Source organism: Oreochromis aureus, linkage group 1 (genome assembly GCF_013358895.1).
Source record: "Oreochromis aureus strain Israel breed Guangdong linkage group 1, ZZ_aureus, whole genome shotgun sequence".
In the NCBI taxonomy this organism is placed as follows: domain Eukaryota; kingdom Metazoa; phylum Chordata; class Actinopteri; order Cichliformes; family Cichlidae; genus Oreochromis; species Oreochromis aureus.
The window spans coordinates 1,088,862-1,109,167 of record NC_052942.1 but is presented as its reverse complement, the minus strand read 5'-3'; the positions used below and the strand labels follow the sequence as shown (position 1 = coordinate 1,109,167).

The window sequence follows — 20,306 nt, the reverse complement described above, 5'->3', positions numbered from 1 at the left end:
GTAAACTTGATCCAATTTTTTTGAGTTCTGGGAACAAATGAGCTTGTACAGAGTACTCAAAGTAAATAAGTTGACCTAACTTAGTCATTTTTAGCTAAGCTTTACTCAATTTTTTTGAGGCAACGAGTTTCCATAATTTTTTTGAGTTCTGGGAACTAATTAGATTTTACAGTGTATTGAATCAAGTAAATCCAACATGGCCTTTTTTCAGTGCAGGTGACGGGGGAAAGATTAATGATAGAAAGCTCCGGGAAAGGAAACTGAAAATGACAAACATAACAAAGACAAGGACAAATGGATAAAACTGTAAGTTTAAGGTGCTAAATGAGTAGTAGAGAAATACATCAATACGTTATTACAGGTAGCAGCTGCAGTGAAACGGCTCCACAGTGCTGCAAAAGCTGACTTCCAGTCTCTGGGCTATGAAATGACACCGATCCACTAAAACTGCAACTACACAAGAAAATCAAACGCTTTTCCATCTTTTGCTTTCAGTTATTTGGGACAAATGAAGCACGAGTGTCACTTCTGATGGGTGAGTAAACCATGAGACCAGAATGATGTCGCTTTAATTTCCAGTTCAACAACACTCTGTGGTACATGTTTTTGATAGCAGTGTGTGTGTTTGCTGCGTGTGTTTGAAGGTTCAACAGATTCTTACAGAAAATCCAACAGATTGATGGATGTAGCCTGAATATTCTAACATTATAGAGAAAGTGAAGATAAACAATGCTTTTGTTCACTTGATCTGTGACCTTGGTAAACACTGAGTAGTTACTGACTTTACGAGGAAGATGAGTCTTCTTTGCTTTTCACAGGCCTGGATGCAGTAAGTATTTCTTAGTGGGCGAGAGTTGGCCAGGCAGGTTTCTTCAGAGGCAGGAACACCAGGATCTGTGATTAAGGAGGGCAGAGCAGGTAAGTACGAAGCATGAATTGCCAGATAAGCAAGCAAATGAAACAGCAAAACTAGGAGACTTGAGCTACACTGTCACTACTGGACTGATAGCATCACCAACAATATCAAATCATCTGCTCAAAGCTCATCCAGTTTGTGTCATTCATGCAGAAACTGTTAAAATCAGACTTCTGCTGAGACACACTAATGTGGGACTTATAGTACACGCTTTATTTTTTTTCCATTTGAATATTGTACCTCTCTTTTCACATGCATCTCCCAGTGCTCCTTACTGTAGCTAACTGGTCCAGAATGCAGGAGCTGGGCTGCTCACAAGAACTGGCCGGCCTGTGCTTATCACCTCCAATTATTCCTTCCCTTCCCTGGCTCTTACTGAAATTCAGAATGAATTATTATAAAGATTTTATTAATAACATATAAAGCCCCACAGGGACAGGCTCCTGCAGCTATAGCAGACCCGCTGAGACCTCAGGAACGGCAGCCGGACCATCTGATCTTCTGGTCAGGGTCTCCTAACCGTTCTACACTCTTAGGTGAACACCTTTGAGGTTGTACTGTCTAAACTCTCTGGAACAGTTTTCCTCAGCCTATCAGGTTGGCCGAATCTGTGGTTTGTTTTAAACTACAGCTGAAAACTCATTTGTAAATGTTGGCTTTCCTTTCATCGTAGCCCAGTGTGCTAATTGGCTAACGACTAGTGAGACAGGCCTTGGTAGGCTTTTATTTTTATTTTATTTTATTTAGGACAGTGCATGTTAATGAACATACACACACAGCCCCCACAGGGCTGTGTGCTGAGCCCCCTCCTGTATTCTCTCTACACCCACGACTGCAGTCCGACCCACAACAACACTCTCATCATCAAGTTTGCTGATGACACCACGGTAGTCGGACTCATCTCAAAGGGAGACGAGGCAGACTACAGAGAGGAAGTCCTGAAGCAGCCTGGTGTTCAGAGAACAACCTGGCACTGAACACTAAGAAAACCAAAGAGCTCATTGTTGACTTCAGGAGACACAGCACTGACTTGGCCCCCCTCTACATCAACGGGGAGTGTGTGCAGAGGGTCCACACCTTTCGGTTCCTTGGTGTCCTCATCTCTGCTGACATCTCCTGGACAGACAACATCTCAGCGATCATCAAGAAGGCCCAACAGCTGCTGCACTTCCTGAGAGTCCTCAGGAAGTACAAGCTGAACTCCAACCTGCTGCTGACCTTCTACCACTCGTCCATTGAGAGCCTGCTAACCTACTGCATCACGGTATGGTACGGCAGCTGCACCAAGGCGGATAGAGTGAGGCTTCAGAGTGTGGTCAAGACAGCACAGAAGATCATCGGCTGCCCTCTCCCCTCCCTGATGGACATTTATTCCTCCCGCTGCCTCAGCAGAGCAGCAAACATCACCAAGGACAGCTCCCACCCTGGCTTCAACATGTTCAGCCTGCTTCCCTCAGGGAAGCGCTACAGGTGCATCAGCACAAAAACCCACAGACTCAAAAACAGTTTCTTCCCAAAGGCCATAACCACCCTGAACTCACACATGCACCGATAACACAGCCCCCCACTTCCCACTTCCTCTATGGACCACCACTGTGCAATACCGATTCTATGTGCAATAACTCAACTGTATATACATAACACTATTTATTACATATTACTTTTTTTTCTTTCTTAAAAATACGGCTTGTATATTGTACATTTTATATATATATATCTTTTTCCCTATGTTAATACTGTCCATATGTACATAGCACTGCAGAACTGTACCCCACCCCCCCAGCATGTTTACACTGAGTAGGAGATGCTCTGTATCTCATTATACAGCTGTATAGTGACAATAAAGGCATTCTATTCTATTCTATTCTATTCTAACATACATGTAAAAAAAATTACATGAATGTAAACATACCAGATTATAGCCAAGGGCTTATTTCCATCTGTTGTCCATAAAACATAAAAAAAACAAACTCACACATACACACCATTCTATTCCCAAATAAAACATTAAAACTATACAACTTATACATGATCACACACTTGATTTGTCCATAACCAGTTTTTAACCTTTGCCTTAAACAAGTTGAATGTAGAGCATTTTCTAATGGGTTGAGGAAGACTGTTCCACAGATGGCCGCCCTGGACAGAGAGGACGTTCTGCCCAAATGCTGTCCGTCTGTGGGGTATAAACACGTCTCCTCGGGTTGTAGCTCGAGAGGTCCTGTCAAAGCTGTCTTTATGTTTCATGATGTTACCATTCTTCTTCTGGAACCTTTCATCATGTTTTTTATACATTACGAACAGAGTAAAGTAATGGATTACTATTGCAATAAACGTATAAACCGTGATTTTGTTTGTGAGAGTGTCTCATGACCGTGACGTCCGAGCGTGCGTCGTTCGTGGTAACAGACGTGTGCAGATCAACAGTGGATAGCATGGAGTGATGGAGAGAGTCCGACCATGCAGCGTTTAAAGCTTGGAAGTAATCACATTACTTTGAGTTTGATTCTGTAAAAAGTGACACAAACATTAGCGTCCGCTGTTCACTCTGCGTGGGAAGAAAACTTCTTTCTACGGCGAAAAATTAAACTTCAAATCTGAGCGAGCAGCGAGCACGCTGCCATGGGAATGTGACACTCACAGAGAAACCCCCGGATCCCCCCACTGACATGACCGCTGTGGGCAAACCTCCACCCGCCCCACTCCTGCTAAACAGCTGACAATAGATTTAAGAGCTGCTGAGTCTTTGAATTTATTTATTTTCTGCTGTGTTTTACTTGCATCTATTTGAAAGAGTGTAAACACAAAACATGATTTTATTTTACAGTGGCTTGCAAAAGTATTCGGCCCCCTTGAACTTTTCCACATTTTGTCACATTACAGCCACAAACATGAATCAATGTTATTGGAATTCCAGGTGAAAGACCAATACAAAGTGGTGCACACGTGAGAAGTGGAACGAAAGTCATACATGATTCCAAACATTTTTTACAAATAAATAACTGCAAAGTGGGGTGTGCGTAATTATTCAGCCCCCTGAGTCAATACTTTGTAGAACCACCTTTTGCTGTAATTCCAGCTGCCAGTCTTTTAGGGTATGTCTCTACCAGCTTTGCACATCTACAGACTGAAATCCTTGCCCATTCTTCTTTGCAAAACAGCTCCAGCTCAGTCAGATTAGATGGACAGCGTTTGTGAACAGCAGTTTTCAGATCTTGCCACAGATTCTGGATTGGATTTAGATCTGGACTTTGACTGGGCCAGTCTAACACATGGATATGTTTTGTTTTAAACCATTCCATTGTTGCCCTGGCTTTATGTTTAGGGTGGTTGTCCTGCTGGAAGGTGAACCTCCGCCCCAGTCTCAAGTCTTTTGCAGACTCCAAGAGGTTTCCTTCCAAGACTGCCCTGTATTTGGCTCCATCCATCTTCCCATCAACTCTGACCAGCTTCCCTGTCCCTGCTGAAGAGAAGCACCCCAGAGCATGATGCTGCCACCACCATATGTGACAGTGGGGATGGTGTGTTCAGAGTGATGTGCAGTGTTAGTTTTCCGCCACACATAGCGTTTTGCATTTTGGCCAAAAAGTTCCATTTTGGTCTCATCTGACCAGAGCACCTTCTTCCACATGTTTGCTGTCCCCCCCACATGGCTTGTGGCAAACTGCAAACGGGACTTCTTATGGTTTCCTGTTAACAATGGCTTTCTTCTTGCCACTCTTCCATAAAGGCCAACTTTGTGCAGTGCACGACTAATAGTTGTCCTATGGACAGATTCCCCACCTGAGCTGTAGATCTCTGCAGCTCGTCCAGAGTCACCATGGGCCTCTTGGCTGCATTTCTGATCAGCGCTCTCCTTGTTCGGCCTGTGAGTTTAGGTGGACGGCCTTGTCTTGGTAGGTTTACAGTTGTGCCATACTCCTTCCATTTCTGAATGATGGCTTGAACAGTGCTCCGTGGGATGTTCAAGGCTTGGGAAATCTTTTTGTAGCCTAAGCCTGCTTTAAATTTCTCAATAACTTTATCCCTGACCTGTCTGGTGTGTTCGTTGGACTTCATGGTGTTGTTGCTCCCAATATTCTCTTAGACAACCTCTGAGGCCGTCACAGGGCAGTTGTGGAGCTGTTTTGCAAAGAAGAATGGGCAAAGATTTCAGTCTGTAGATGTGCAAAGCTGGTAGAGACATACCCTAAAAGACTGGCAGCTGTAATTGCAGCAAAAGGTGGTTCTACAAAGTATTGACTCAGGGGGCTGAATAATTACGCACACCCCACTTTGCAGTTATTTATTTGTAACAAATGTTTGGAATCATGTATGACTTTCGTTCCACTTCTCACGTGTACACCACTTTGTGTTGGTCTTTCACCTGGAATTCCAATAACATTGATTCATGTTTGTGGCTGTAATGTGACAAAATGTGGAAAAGTTCAAGGGGGCCGAATACTTTTGCAAGCCACTGTATATGCTGGAATATGCAGAACATAGGTTTAAATGTTAAACATTTCTTCAAGTGAAAGACTGTTGATATAATTAAATGTTTGCTTGATGCATAAAGTTAAAACTCATAAAACAAGTGTTGATTACATTTTATATGATGGATTATGCAGAAAAAGTAGAATTGGGCTGAAAGGTCTGTTGCTACATTCAGGTTGTGTATCATGTTTTTTAAAAGTAACTAATTACTTTTGAAAATAAGCAATCAGTAAAGTAATGGGATTACTTTCTTTTAGAAGTAATGAGTAATTCGTAACTAATTACTATTTTCAAGTAATTTGACCAACACTGATTAGAAATGCATGATGTTTATGTGTTTGCAATAAATGAACCCATATGGAAAAGATATATATAAATCTTATAAAGTTTGTATCCGTCTTGTATGAAACAGTACAGTGATATTACTGCAGCAGCACGGCTCTCCTTAGTCTCTGCTCTGATGCTGAACATTTTCCTCAGCCAGTTCGACCTTCGGTGACCTGCTACTGAAAACTGAACAAAATTAGCCTTGGGTTTCTCACTAATCAGCACATGCTGTAATAAGTGCATTGAAAGGCTAAATGGAAACAAACACTGGTGACTCCAAAGCCCCCCCCCCCCACACACACACACACACTTCAGCAAACACCACGGGGAACTGTAAGGAGAAGGTTGAATTTAAGACTAAAAGTCTGCCCGGCTCCCCTTCCTTAATAATCGAGCTGTGAGAGCCTGAGCTGGAGCCTTCTGTTTGGTGCCCTCAAAAATAATGAGGCAGCACTGTTAGGATTTCAGGTCATTATATTAGTTTTAGTGATGGATGGAAATGGATTTTTGCTAAGCAGTATTGAATGGCGCAAAGCTGGGCCATAATTAAAAAATAACAAGTACTGTAGAAGAGAATGACTATGAATGTTAAATCTGTTTTTCTGGTTTTACAACAGGAATATTTAGAAGTGTGAATTAACTGCTCTGAATAGACTAATAGATAGATGCATCCTGTAAAACCAACATGCGTGAAGATGTTTTGAGGATGCGTTTCCATGGCAGCAGAGTCAAGTGCTGATGGCGAGGCTTTGCTGCCTCTGTGCATTTAACATGGAGTGTTTCAGCTTTTGCAAACTGTATTTATTCTTTCCATCCATCTTCTTCTGTCTAACTAACACAGGAGCATGGGGTGGCGGCCTGGATCCCATCCCAGCTGCAATAGGGTGAGACCATTTTTTAAAACTGTATACACTGAAAAATGCATAACCAAGCATATTTTCCCCCTTGTTATCTGTTCTGTAATCACATTGAGCTGCTTTTACGTCATGTTTTGTGGAGATTTTCTGTCTCACTTCCACCCATCCTCACCTCCATTTTCCTGAGCAAGAAGAGGAGAGTAAGAAAGCACCCTCTACACCTGGAACCTCTGACAGATGAGTAGGTGGAGGTTTAGGATAGCCAGGAGCCAGAGTTACTCATGGATCCATGGTGGATGGTGGTGGGCTGCCACAGAGCATGAAGAAGAGAAGAAGGAAGGCAAAATAAACAGTTTTTTGGCTCAAAAGTCCAGGAGCAAAAACAGAAAAAGTACTAACCATAATCCCACAACAATTTCTGCACTGAAACCTTTAGCAACAATCTTTTTAGATCGTTATTACATGCTGTGTAAATAAATCTTATCAACCGCAGTAAAATACACATAAATACAGTGCTCTGAAAAAATATCAGTATGGGCAGAAATCTGTGCCATCAGAAACTGAATTTGAATAAGTTAAATTTGAATCTGAATTGCTCAGATTGAATCTGAATTGTAACTTGAATAAATGCTTCTAAAAACTGAATTTGAATTAACCTAATCTGAAATTCAATTTATTGGTTTGAAAATGATCATCACTAAATTGAAATTGAATTTTATTTTTGAAAATGAATTCATTTGCTTTGAAACTGCATTTTATCCTTTAAAAATTCAGCTCTTGAATAATTTCAGTTTCACTCTCACCATTCAGTTTCAGTTCCAAAATTCAGTTTTTTGGAACTTACATCCGGTTCCGGTTCAAGAGTAAACGAGCGCAGATTAATAGAACTACGTTTTGCTAGCGGACCGAAAGTGTTACTGACGGGAATCTACAGCGTCTTGAGCTGAATTAAGACTTCAGAAGTCATTCGTCATGTCGAATGACCAGCGGATAAACTCTCAGGTTGGTAATAAATGTATTACATGTATAAGAACAAGCGTCATGTTAACAATTGATATGCTTATTGTAGCTGTTAGCTAAAAACGCTAATTTAGCCTAGTTTGCCCTGGATTCAGCTTTGACAAACAAATATGATCGACTGTTTCTAGTAGAATTCCAAAGTTGTCATCTTGTACCCTGTCAGAGCCCTGTATGCTTGCAGAGACCCCTACAGTAGGGAAACATGCAAAACGCTGTCCAAACCTTTGTATTTGAGCTTTATTTATGTCTTACACAGCATCCCAACTCTTTAGCTAACTTAATAACTTTAGCTAAAGTGAATAGTTAGTCTAATTCATTAGTGCAGCATTACTGGATCACCTCTGTTTGAAGTGATATAATATGATATACAACTATCACTGAAACAGCAAACTTTGTAAATAAACAACACTTCTCATTCTCTAAACGTTTGGCCACAGCTGTAGATTACACTATCAGTGCTTGTTCACTCTTGACAATAATTACATTTCTAAATTCTCTTTGTGCATTTACAGGTAAACAATATCTAATATTTTATCTAAATGACTGCTTTGTCTTTGAAAAGGTGAAGAGCCTGAGGCCGGTGACAGTCCAGTTCTACTCCAAGTACATCCTTACGGTGGCTCACAGGACAAGGCGACATTCCTGTCCTGCCAGAAGAGAAACTTCAGTCTTCATGCAGTTCAACCACACCTGTCATATTCCGTATGCATGGTGTTCATGCAGTTTTCTACCCCACAGTTACAGCATGTCTGACTGCCTGTTCAGCATATGCAAAAATATATGATGAGTTTAAGCATGTGATGACAAAGGCCTTCCATTATGGTGTTTGTCATCACATGTCACAGACATCTGGATGATCATTTGGAATAAACTAAAAACTAAAAACTTGTTACTTCATCTTTTATCTTTATTATTATTGTTGTTCTTATTTGACATTTTTCATTGTCAGGCATTGGGTTTATTTACAGTAGTCCTTTCCAACTGCTTTCCCTCTTCCATGTTACTGTGTCAGCATCTATTTAGGTTTGGGAGTGGAACAGAAAGTAAGGAAATCCAAAGTGCCATTAAAACCAGGAGAGGTTCTTATATTTCAGAAGAAGGGATTAATTCAAACGAAATGACCTCAATCCCATATTTTATTTAGGAACCCTAGAGAGCACTTTTGCAAAATAACACATTCTTATAATTTCACCCTCAGATGAGCCAAGCTACGATTGTCAGGGAAGGTGATGTAGGTACAGAGCATGTGAGAGTGGTTATGTCTCTTGTCTAGATGAAGGCACAAGAGGGATCAATGGCACGGCGTAGAGATTCAGTATCTTCAGTCTTCAGTGGACACTCCATTTCTGGCACAAAACACCTGTAAAAGATGGTCGATTTAGGAGGTGACCCGACAACTTCAGCCTGTCAAACATAGCAATGGAGCAGTATGTTTAAAAAAAACCCAACTAATTAAGCATGCACTCAGTACCCTAAGAATTATTATGGTAGTTAAACACAGTGATAGTCACATATCATATTACTTCAAACAGAGGTGATCCAGTAACGCTGCACTAATGAATTAGACTAACTATTCACTTTAGCTAAAGTTATTAAGTTAGCTAAAGAGTTGGGATGCTGTGTAAGACATAAATAAAGCTCAAATACAAAGGTTTGGACACTGTTTTGCATGTTTCCCTACTGTAGGGGTCTCTGCAAGCATACAGGGCTCTGACAGGGTACAAGATGACAACTTTGGAATCCTACTAGAAACAGTCGATCATATTTGTTTGTCAAAGCTGAATTCAGGGCAAACTAGGCTAAATTAGCGTTTTTAGCTAGCAGCTACAATAAGCATAAAAGTTACTGTACGGCTATCAATTGTTAACATGACGCTTGTTCTTATACATGTAATACATTTATTACCAACCTGAGAGTTTATCCGCTGGTCATTCGACATGACGAATGACTTCTGAAGTCTTAATTCAGCTCAAGACGCTGTAGATTCCCGTCAGTAACGCTATCAGTCTGTAGTTCTATTAATCTGAGCTTGAACCGGAACCGGATGTAAGTCCCAAAAAACTGAATTTTGGAACTGAAATTGAATGGTGAGAGTGAAACTGAAATTATTCGAGAGCTGAATTTTTAAAGGATAAAATGCAGTTTCAAAGCAAATGAATTCATTTTCAATATATAAAATTCAATTTCAATTTAGTGATGATCATTTTCAAACCAATAAATTGAATTTCAAATTAGACTAATTCAAATTCAGTTTTAAAAAGCATTTATTCAAGTTACAATTCAGATTCAAATTTAACTTATTCAAATTCAGTTTCTGATGGCACAGATTTCTGCCCATAGTATTCGTCACAGTTAAATGTCTCAGATCTTCAAACTAATTTTAGTATCAGACTAAAATAACCCCAGTAAATAAAAAATAGTTTTAAAATTATGATTTCATTTATTACAAGAAAAAAAGTTATCCAGACCTACTAGGCTGTGTGGGGAAAGTAATGTCCCTCTAAGCCTGATAGCTGGTTGTGGCTCCCTTGGCAGCAAGAACTGAAGTCAAGCATTTGCAATAACCGGCTACATTTATGAGTCTTTCACATCACTGTGGACACTTTTATTCCACTTCTTTGCAAAATTTCTTTAATTCGACCACATTAGAGTGGTGTGAACACACGAGGACCCACACCGGATTCAGAGTGTGCTTTTTTTTGTTCATTGACGAGCATACAATGCTTTCAGGTGACAGCGCTCTCTTCTCCCACCGTGGCATCACAAAACGAAGGAAGAACCCTCATTAAAGTAACTATCTCCACCTACTCCATCCACCTCCCTGGCACTGCCCTTTTAGCCTGCAGCACCACCCTCCCCTGCAGCAGAGCCACAAACAAATGTTATTATTTACAGCAGACCCAATGAGATGCAAACCTTTCCAAAAAGTTCACTTTTTTTCTCGTCAGTACGCATCATTTTTCCCAAGAGTCTTAGAGGTCCTCAAGATGGTTTTTTTTAAACGTGAGATGAGGCTTTGTGTTCTTTTTGGCTGACAGAGGTTTTTACCTTGAAGTCTCCCGTGGATGCCGTTTTCCTCCAGTCCTTTTCCGATTGTTGAATAATGAGCTCTGACGTTAACAGAGACAAGTGAGGCCGTCAGTTCTTTAGCTGTCACTCTGGGTTCTTTAGTGGCCTCCTTGATGAGGTAATCCTGTACTTTTGGAGTAACTGTGGTAGGCTTTCTGCTTCTAAGAAGCTTGAACACTGTTTACCAAGTTTTCTCCATTTGTCGTTCAGCGAAGTTAGCATGTGAGATTTGAGAACTAGGGTAATAGGCTAATGCTAGCTAGGCTTGGCGGCATCCATAAACCAAGCCAATGCAAAGCATAGACACACATGTTAGTGGTTTTACACTGCACACAGAAGCCACTAATCACTAACTAGTCGCAAATATTCAATCCGGTTGCAACAGATGGTCGAGTTCAACTGTAGAATCACAGCTGCAAGAACCAATGTGTGAAGCTGAGTGATGGGTGATCAAAAACTTACTGGAATCACCCCAGGAAAGAAAAAAAAGTTGGCTAATTTAAATGTAGCTGATGTCCTATTCAGGCTCATCTTCTTGAGCATATGCAGATGGATTCTAGTGCAGCTGCTTTTTCTGATTGTTCTTTCGACGTCTTGCTTCGACCTCTTGGTCTGCACGCTCAAATTTGGGTTATTCCAACTTGTGGAGTTTTCCAAAATGGCCTGTGTGAGATCACGTGTCAGGTAAGGAATGCTCTGTTTTTCAGAACTCACCATAAATTCTACTGTTCTGTGTTGGGGGAACAACATTAAGTAGAAACAACCTGAACTGTGGTGCGAACACTTAAGATGGAAAAAGATGCAAAACACAATTTTTTTGCCAAACCAACACAATAATTGCGGAGCACCTCAAATCCCTCATTTTGAATTTTTATAGGTCCATTTCCAAAAAAGTTTTATTGTAAAAGCAGAGACATTGGATTTTTTTTAAAACCCGATGTTGCTCCACTTCCTCATGAATAATGAGATATTTTACACAGCAAAAATATTTTCAAATGCAACAAAGGGACTCATGATTCGGCCCTGCAACAGACTGGCGACCTGTCCAGGGTGTACCCCGCCTCTCGCCCTATGACAGCTGGGATAGGCTCCAGCGCCCCCCGCGACCCTGAAAAGGATAAGCGGAAGCAAATGGATGGATGGATGGACTCATGATTCACCAAATCTTCTTTTTCCTTGGAATTTGTATACTCTTGTTTTATAATCCCATATTTTAATAAGGAGAGGTCATTAGCAGGAATTCCGCATTTTTATTTTTGATCTACAGAATTCAGTTATGCTATTTGGCAATTACACGATGGCCCGACACGGCAGAATGAAGGAGTGATGTCATGACCAGACAAGCAGCCAAACATCTGGGAAAACAGTCAGATGAGTGAATCTAGATCTTCATTACTGAATGCATAACCTTCATGTTGGTGTTCAGACTTAAAGCAGAAGGCAGGAGGCCTCACACTTGGAGAGGTAACTTCATGTTTAACCCTGTCTCCACGGTTGTTGTACCCTACGTTGTACCCAGGTTTATCACCACGGCATGTTCGTGTTCAAAATAAGAGCTCACTCATACAAAGCCAGTTTCTGGCCAAGATTCTCAGGAGAAACTTCATTCCTTGCTTTTCCTTTTCTCTTCTATTGGCTTTAAAAAGCATTCGAAGCAATTGTCTATAAGCCCCAATAGCAATTATTTTTTTTTACCTTAGATAAAACTTGCAGGTCAGTCATCAGTTTTTGAATTGCAGCTGAGAGAACATGGCTGACACTTCTTGATGCTTTCTCAATCATCCAGGTAAGTAAATCTCCAAAAGTTGATTCTGTTCATCTGGACGTTGTGTTTTCCGTCACTTGGATGAGTGACGAAACGTTTCTCCCACTGAAAACGCTACGTCCACATGAACAGAATCAACTTTTGGAGATGGCTGACACTGTTAAACACTGCATAAGAATACACCGAAGCAACGTGTTAATTTATTGAACTATGCAACAGTAATTAGGTCTCCCTGTGTTTTAATGATGCAGCAGCGCTGATGACAAGTCATTTAAATCCCACAGCCTGTATTTTCTGTTTTTTGCCATTTTTCTTTCCCAGCTTTAAATATACTTTACTGTTATATAACTTCATGTTGAACACTCAGTGTTCATGCAGCACTTTTCATAAATATGGTACAGCCCATATGTCTCAGAGACACCCACACGCTGCTGCTTCAGCTGCAGCAGTTGTTGCATTTTGCCTGGATTGTGTGTTTGACCACTTCAAACTTAATGTCTTTGACACTCATCTCTCTGCTGTGGTGCCAGTAGACCTGTGCGTGTTTGTGACTGGTAACCTGTTGGCTGCTGACACAAACTATGGTATTATTAGATATTAAAACCGTGCATTGACTTATTGTGACCCTTAGCCTTAAGCGAGGCTGAATAAGAAGAAGATGTCCTGGGTATGTTGAGCTGAATTTGTAGTAACAGACCCGTGTGGTGACTGGATTTTTTTGTGTTGACCAGCTGACTATATGTAGAAGACTACGGATAGACTAGGAAACCATCCATCTGTTCATGAATGGAAGTTTTTCAGTAGCACTATATAAATAAGGACCTACAAAGCAGTGCAAATTACAGGGCTTGTGATAATTCTGTGGCCGCGGTGACTCGACATTGTGATTACTGTTATTTGTTTCAGCTGTAGAGTACATCAAACGTCATTCGGATCCTTTTAGCTGTAGTGATGCGTCTTTTGTTTGTGGGTGGGCGGGGTCAGTTTCTGATATTTATTATATTTAAGTTTTTCCAAATTTCACAGAATTTCGCTGAGAGCCCTTTAGGCAAAATTTAGTGCTGCTTTCTCTGCTTCATCAACTGCCATCCTGCATCCCCTCTGACCTACTTTCTCTCTGACAGATCTACTTCTCTTTCCATTTTGTTGCTTTTGAAGCAGCTGCCAGAAGTTATTTTGGAAGAAAGGGCCTAACAGACAACTGAGTGTAGGCTGCCTTTACTTTTACTTTAATGTAACAGTCGAGCAGAGAAAGTACTGTGGTTGCAGATGCTGCACAGAAATAATGGAGGTGGGTGTTTGCTGTCACTCAGTCTCCCAAATTGTCTCAAATAGACACAAGAAGAAGGACACTGAGCGTACAGGCTGCACCATCAATATTTTAAAACTGGCATCATTTGAGTGACGCTTCTCTGCTGATTTGTTGGTGATCAGTGAGAAAATGGATTTTGAAAACCTTGATGCTTCAGTGCTCAAATTGTGAGCCACATAAGAGACTGCAAAAATCAAAAGCCTGCTATCCACCACCCTTTGATGTGGAAAAACAGGCCTGAAAATTGAAAGGCACTTTGTGTACCTCTGTGTAGTGTCCATGGATGGCTCCAGTCATTAAACGGTTATCTGTCTTGACAAGGACTTTGAAAACTTCACCGGATTATATAAAAAAAACTGTTGTTCAACATGCAAGTGTGGTAGTATTTAGCAGTGAAGCTGGTCCTGGACGGTTTTGCAATTTCATACACAGTCCACTGGTTTCTGGACTGGACCATATTTGGACAATACCTGGAAGAACTAAGCTTTTGTACCAATCACATTACAGCTTCTCCATATGCAGGACAAAGTGAGATCAGAGTTTCTCCAGAGCTGAAGGCAGCAAGGCGGTAGAAGTCGGCAAAAGGCAAATCTCCTGAAAATTCCATGAAACAGTCCTGTACATAACACACATGGGAATTAGTACAAAAATGGACAAAGACAGACCCTACATCAGGACAGTTAGCTAATGCTCAAAAGCTGCATCTATAAATTGTATCAGTACCACAGATACCTGCTGATTACCTGCTAATATTACAAACAGATACCTTTGTGAAACATACTACCCTTTCCATCACGAAAACTGAAGCACAAAATTCTTAGACAAGCTATCTTTGTGCTATAATTAAATTAATGTTACAGGTACCAACTGTACAACACAGACACGTCCAGTTTAGTAACTCGTATAATCCAAGGAAGAAGCTGACAGCTAAGAATGCCCCCTGCTGGTAGAACTGTCAGTCAAACACGCTAAATTTAATGGTTAATGATTTATTCATCACCCCTCTGTACGATTATTACGAAGGAAGAAACTAGACAGAGATCAATACAGAGTCTTGCTAGTAACCCTTGAATACATATATATAAATAATATAGTGTGTGTCTGTGTTTATTTCAAGAGTTTAACCTTTGGGTTTGTTTAACATCAGCAGTGGCAATTTTTATATTCTGATGGGTGACGTTTAAAAACTAAAACGTTCGTGTTCTACTTGTCCCAGTTTTTGTTTAAAAGAATTCTTTGAGTATCAAATGCTCACCCCACACTAGCTTTAAAGGTCCTCTGAAAGGTTTGCTGCTCGCTCCTTCATCGGTAGACAGCTTTGGATTCACAGCTGTTGAGAGCAATCAAAGACTGACCCAGTTTTATGGCATCAAACTGTCCATAGAAACCTCTCAAAGTGGACATAAGCTTCTTCTGTTCATATTCTCAGCATGAATAAAGACGTAAAGATGAAGAATTTTTTCATTTATGGACACAAACTTCTCTCCTTCTTTGAACGCATCAGCTCTGATTGTCTCATTTCTTAAACTGAAGTATCTAAAGTATGACATATCAACATAAAGCCACCACATCACACTTGATTAATATGCTGAATGTGGATCAAGTTTGCGTGTGTGAGAATCACTTTTTAATAAAAAAACAATCCCATATGCTTCACATGTACAGGGTTAAAGTTTTCTGAGTCATACACAACAAAATGAGGCAACAGAGAGTCGAGCTGGCAAATCAAGAAAGAGATGACAGGAGATGGAAAGAAGAGCAGGACAGATGTGAAAGATTTTATGATTCTGAACAGAAGGCTAGATAACATTAAAGATGGATATGAGGTGTTGAGATAAAGAGAAGATGGAAGTGAAAGAGATGAGGTTGCTTTCATGCATCTCATCATCATCATCAGATGCTTAGCATTTTTTGACAGCCATACTCTTTGATGTAGCTCCACTGAAGAACAACGTTATGATCTTCAGTCCTTTAATATCTCTCCTGCACGTCTTCACTTTTGTGCAGACATCACCAGCTGATAGATATGAGGACCTGTAACTATTATCACTTGTACAGTTACATAAATATCTACAATATTTACTTTTAGCTGGATACTGGGACTCGTTTGTCTTTAAGAAAAAAAATACACACGTGAAAACACTTCAGTGCACATAAAACTGCATCACTAGCAAACTATACTAAATTATTAAAACTTAAAATAATTATCCAGCGGAACAATGTTCCCCATCAGCAATGTTCCCTCTAATCTTTCATGTGTCTGAGCGAACACACAAACTCCCTGAGCGTCCCTTGGACCACTGTGAGCGACATCAGACGTGTGCACTGTGGTCACGCCAGCATCTAATCCATCCAAGTTACATGGTTTATTAAAATAATCAAATTACAACATTTACATTTATGTTAGACTACTTTTAATTAACTGCTTTAGCCCACTTACAATGAAAATGTAAAAAATCCTGTTCATGACCTGTGTAGTATGTTAACACTATTGAAAGTAAAAATAACTTGAACTCCAATTTTGAAAACACAACTTTCTTTCTTTTCTTTTTTTTCATAAAGCTCTGACTTGTATTATGAGTCTGTGGTCTGGGAGAGAGTCTGTAACTCTGTCTGCCAAATACAGCATATAATGACCAATGTTGGGCAATTAATTATATAGTTACTTCTTAAAAAAAGTAACTCAGTTTGGCAAACAACAAAGTTTTTTTTAAATGCAGCCAAGGTGTTTTTTAAACAAACATTTCAAACTATTTACAGAACAATCAGCTGTTCTGCATCAAATCTGATGCCACACAAATTATTTGTGCCACTCCAAAAAATAATTTCTGTCCACTATGAGATAAAGGAGAACAACAGCCTGATACCTGCAGGCCTGACAACAGGAGACGTATCACTGCTGTAACACCTGTAACATTCAGCAGTCGCCTCATTGTTCTGACACACACAACAAAACTATTGACTACACTACAACTAACTACACACTAACTACACACTAACTACACACTAACTACACAAGATTTGCGCTAAACGTCTCAAATCTCTCACATCTCAGAACACCGCCGTCACTCCTAAAACTTCCCCCCGTTTCTTAACAACTAGATGCCACGTTGCCATATCATGTTTTGATTGGTCGACACGGTACTTTTTTCGACCAATAGGAAAGGGTGGGGGGTTTTTGGTTTTGTTTTTGCTCACAGGCTTTCGAGCGTTTTCCTTATAAAACGCCGTTTTTACCGTTTCTTCCCGCAGTAAATATAAACAACGACAGTATTCAGGAAGAAAACCAAACATTGCAGATATTTTCATCATAACTCTGGTTTTACGTGGCCGATCAACACAATTTAAAAACTGGTATAAAGTCCACACTTTCTCCGTCAGTTGTTCCGTCTGTCCTGCTCACATCTCCAATGGTTGGACACGTTGTCATTAACGTGGCTTCACTGCACATCAGCCACGCCGCTTTGCTAGCTAAAACACCGGTGTCGGCACATAAGGACGCTGTCATAGCCTGTCAGCGACGTTGATTGGCTGCGTATATACGAATGTGAATCGCATCATTGGCTGGACTACAGGATAAGGTGGCATCGTTCTAATCCCACACAGGAGCAGCCAGTCACTCACTGACTAACACTGCAAAACAGAATTGTTAAAGTTTTAATTTTAATTTCAATTCAGGTTAGATTTTTTTTGTGCGCAACGCAGATTTTATCTGCGCAGAGACCGTGCCAGCAGTGCGCAATTGCGCACGTGCGCAGCTTAGAGGGAACATTGCCCATCAGTGTTATATAATGGATATTACTGTTGAACACTACATGATGTTTGTTTGGCCTGTTTCCCAAACTTGAACATGATACAAGGCGTATATGAAAATAAAAAGTCTCTCATTTCCCTGCCACAGTATCGGTTTGAACTTACCAGTGACTCATGAATCATTCAAGACCTCCCAGAATATTTTTGTTCCATGAATATAGAGAAAGTTAGCTTTCATTTGACATGAAAACACTGATTGCTGGACTGTTACATTATTGACAGGATAGATTCAAAAACATGGTCTGTTGTAGCTACATGCGTCTTTTCAGCTGAGTAACTTTCTGAAGCCTGTGGTCCCAGTGTCTTACTCCATAGCTGTGCTGGTACGTGGACTCAAACATCAAATGATCATCAGATGATGTAGAAATTGTCTCATGGCCATTTGTTTGTCTTTGGTTAGTATTAAAACACAGACTACTCTGTTGAGATTACTTCAGCATTAGCTTTTCTGTTAGCTAGCTTGTTTGCATAGACATGCTGTGGAGGTGCTGATGTGTTGATTCTTAGGCTACGTCCACACGTGTTTTTGTAAACAGAGATATTCTGTTTTCGTTTTTTGAAAAAAATCCCGTCCACGTGTAAACACAAAAAAATGACGTCAAACACTGTCAAGAACATGCCAAAGCAACCTGGGGCCACATAATCATCACCGTGTAAAAATGTTGGCCAATCAGAAGTCTAGGCAGGCAGGCAGAGGTAAAACTGTCAGGGTCCTGGGTCGGAGTGACCCAGGACCCTGAGCAAGTATGAACTATGTGATTCTCTGCTACTGTTCTGGGTCCACATTGGTGTATATAGGCAGGTCTATGTGTATGTATGTGTGTGTGTGTATATACAGTTGTTCTCTGTAGCACCTTCAGGCCTGGTGGGTGTGGCCCTGCTAGAAGGCGGGCCACCTCTGAAGACATTTGCCACACACCTGCTGCTGATCAGGGCTCGTCAGGGGAGCTATTTAGGAGAGTGCTGGAGCTCCCACCGACGCGGGGTCATTGCGTGAGACTCCACGTTAGTCATCCAGTTTAGGTTTAGTCTTTGAGTGCATGCCTGCTATAGTTAAGTGTCCTGACAGCTGCCGCTATTGTTTCCTGCAGGAGGAGCGTGGGAAGCCAGAAGAGCAGCGAGCACCGGGAGTGCAGACACACGGGAGCAGAGAGCACAAGGAGGACACAACACGGGAGTCTGGGGAAAGCACGGGGATTTATTGTTGTTTGGTTCCATACACTGTAAATAAACGCACTGCTTATACACAGAGCTCCGTGCCTGGGTCCTCCTTCCTCACTTCCCCACGGTTGGCCATCGTCGACCGTGACAAAAACTCCAAGTACAAACATACAACGACTCAGAAACTAGGAACTAATAGCTAGGAACTAAAACTAGGAAATATTTAGGAATTCATGAGGGAAATGAGGGAGACATGGAAACACACAGCAAACAGGGACAACGAGCAAAGGGAGACTAAAGACTAAATACACACACAGGATAACGCGAGGAAGGGCAAAAGGTGGGAACACAGCTCTAAATAATTACTAAAAAGACAAAGGAAGCAAAACAGAGCACAACACACACAGGACGGGATACTATCAAAAAAAACAGGAAGTAACAAACACTGAGACTCAGACTACTGTAAGACACGTGGGTTTGACACAGGGGCCGGGAGAAACAAGCATCGAGACAAAAGATCAACAACGTAAGGAGAGAGTGACTAACGTGGAACACAGGGGAGGACATGAACCTCCCCTTTAGATCAAACCCAGATAACAAACCAGCACTCGAAGATACAAATACTCAGCAGAGCAGAAATACAACTACAAGAACCAAAAAAGACCAAATACATAAACACTGGGTCAGAGACCCAGGAGTGTGACGCACTCTCACAGGACTGCCTCCTCTCTATTCATCATGTCCTCTTGTTAAGTTTTCATTGCCTTCTTAGATGTTCCCATTTTTAGCTACTTCCTGTTTTATTACAAAAATTTGAAGTCGATTTACAGTGGATACGGAAAGTATTCTACACTCTTTGTTATATTGCAGCCATTTGCTAAAATCATTTAAGTTCATTTTTTTCCTCATTATTGTACACACAGCACCCATATTGACAGAAAAACACAGAATTGTTGACATTTTTGCAGATTTATTAATAGATCATAAAAATATATCACATGGTCCTAAGTATTCAGACCCTTCGCTCAGTATTTAGTAGAACCACCCTTTTGATCTAATACAGCCATCTGTCTTTTTCACAGTCTTTTTCACACCAGTTCTATCAGGTTGGATGGTAAACGTTGGTGAACAGGCAGGTCTCCCCAGAGATGCTCATTGGGTTTAAGTCAGGGCTCTGGCTGGGCCATTCAACAACAGTCACGGAGTTGTTGTGAAGCCAGTCCTTCGTTATTTTAGCTGTGTGCTTAGGGTCATTGTCTTGTTGGAAGGCAAACCTTTGGCCCAGTCTGAGGTCCAGAGCACTCGGGAGAAGGTTTTCATTCAGGATGTCCCTGTACTTGGCCGCATTCATCTTTCCCTTGATTGCAGCAGTGATAGTTGACTTTCTACAACTTTCTCCCATCTCCCGACTGCATCTCTGGAGCTCAGCCACAGTGATCTTTGGGTTCTTCTTTACCTCTCTTACCAAGGCTCTTCTCCCCCGATAGCTCAGTTTGGCCGGACAGCCAGCTCTAGGAAGGGTTCTGGTCATCCCACATGTCTTCCATTTAAGGATTATGGAGGCCACTGTGCTCTTAGGAAACTTAAGTGTAG

At 41.0% G+C, this 20,306-nt stretch overlaps 1 long non-coding RNA gene across 1 annotated transcript; it reads left to right on the top strand.

The window, feature by feature from the left end:
• The first annotated feature begins 239 nt into the window (after positions 1 to 239).
• LOC120442079 lies at positions 240 to 18,782 on the top strand. The gene is made up of 4 exons (XR_005614499.1): positions 240 to 535; positions 819 to 918; positions 6,558 to 6,600; positions 18,644 to 18,782. It is a non-coding gene; the product is annotated as an uncharacterized LOC120442079 (long non-coding RNA).
• The last annotated feature ends 1,524 nt before the right edge of the window (positions 18,783 to 20,306 follow it).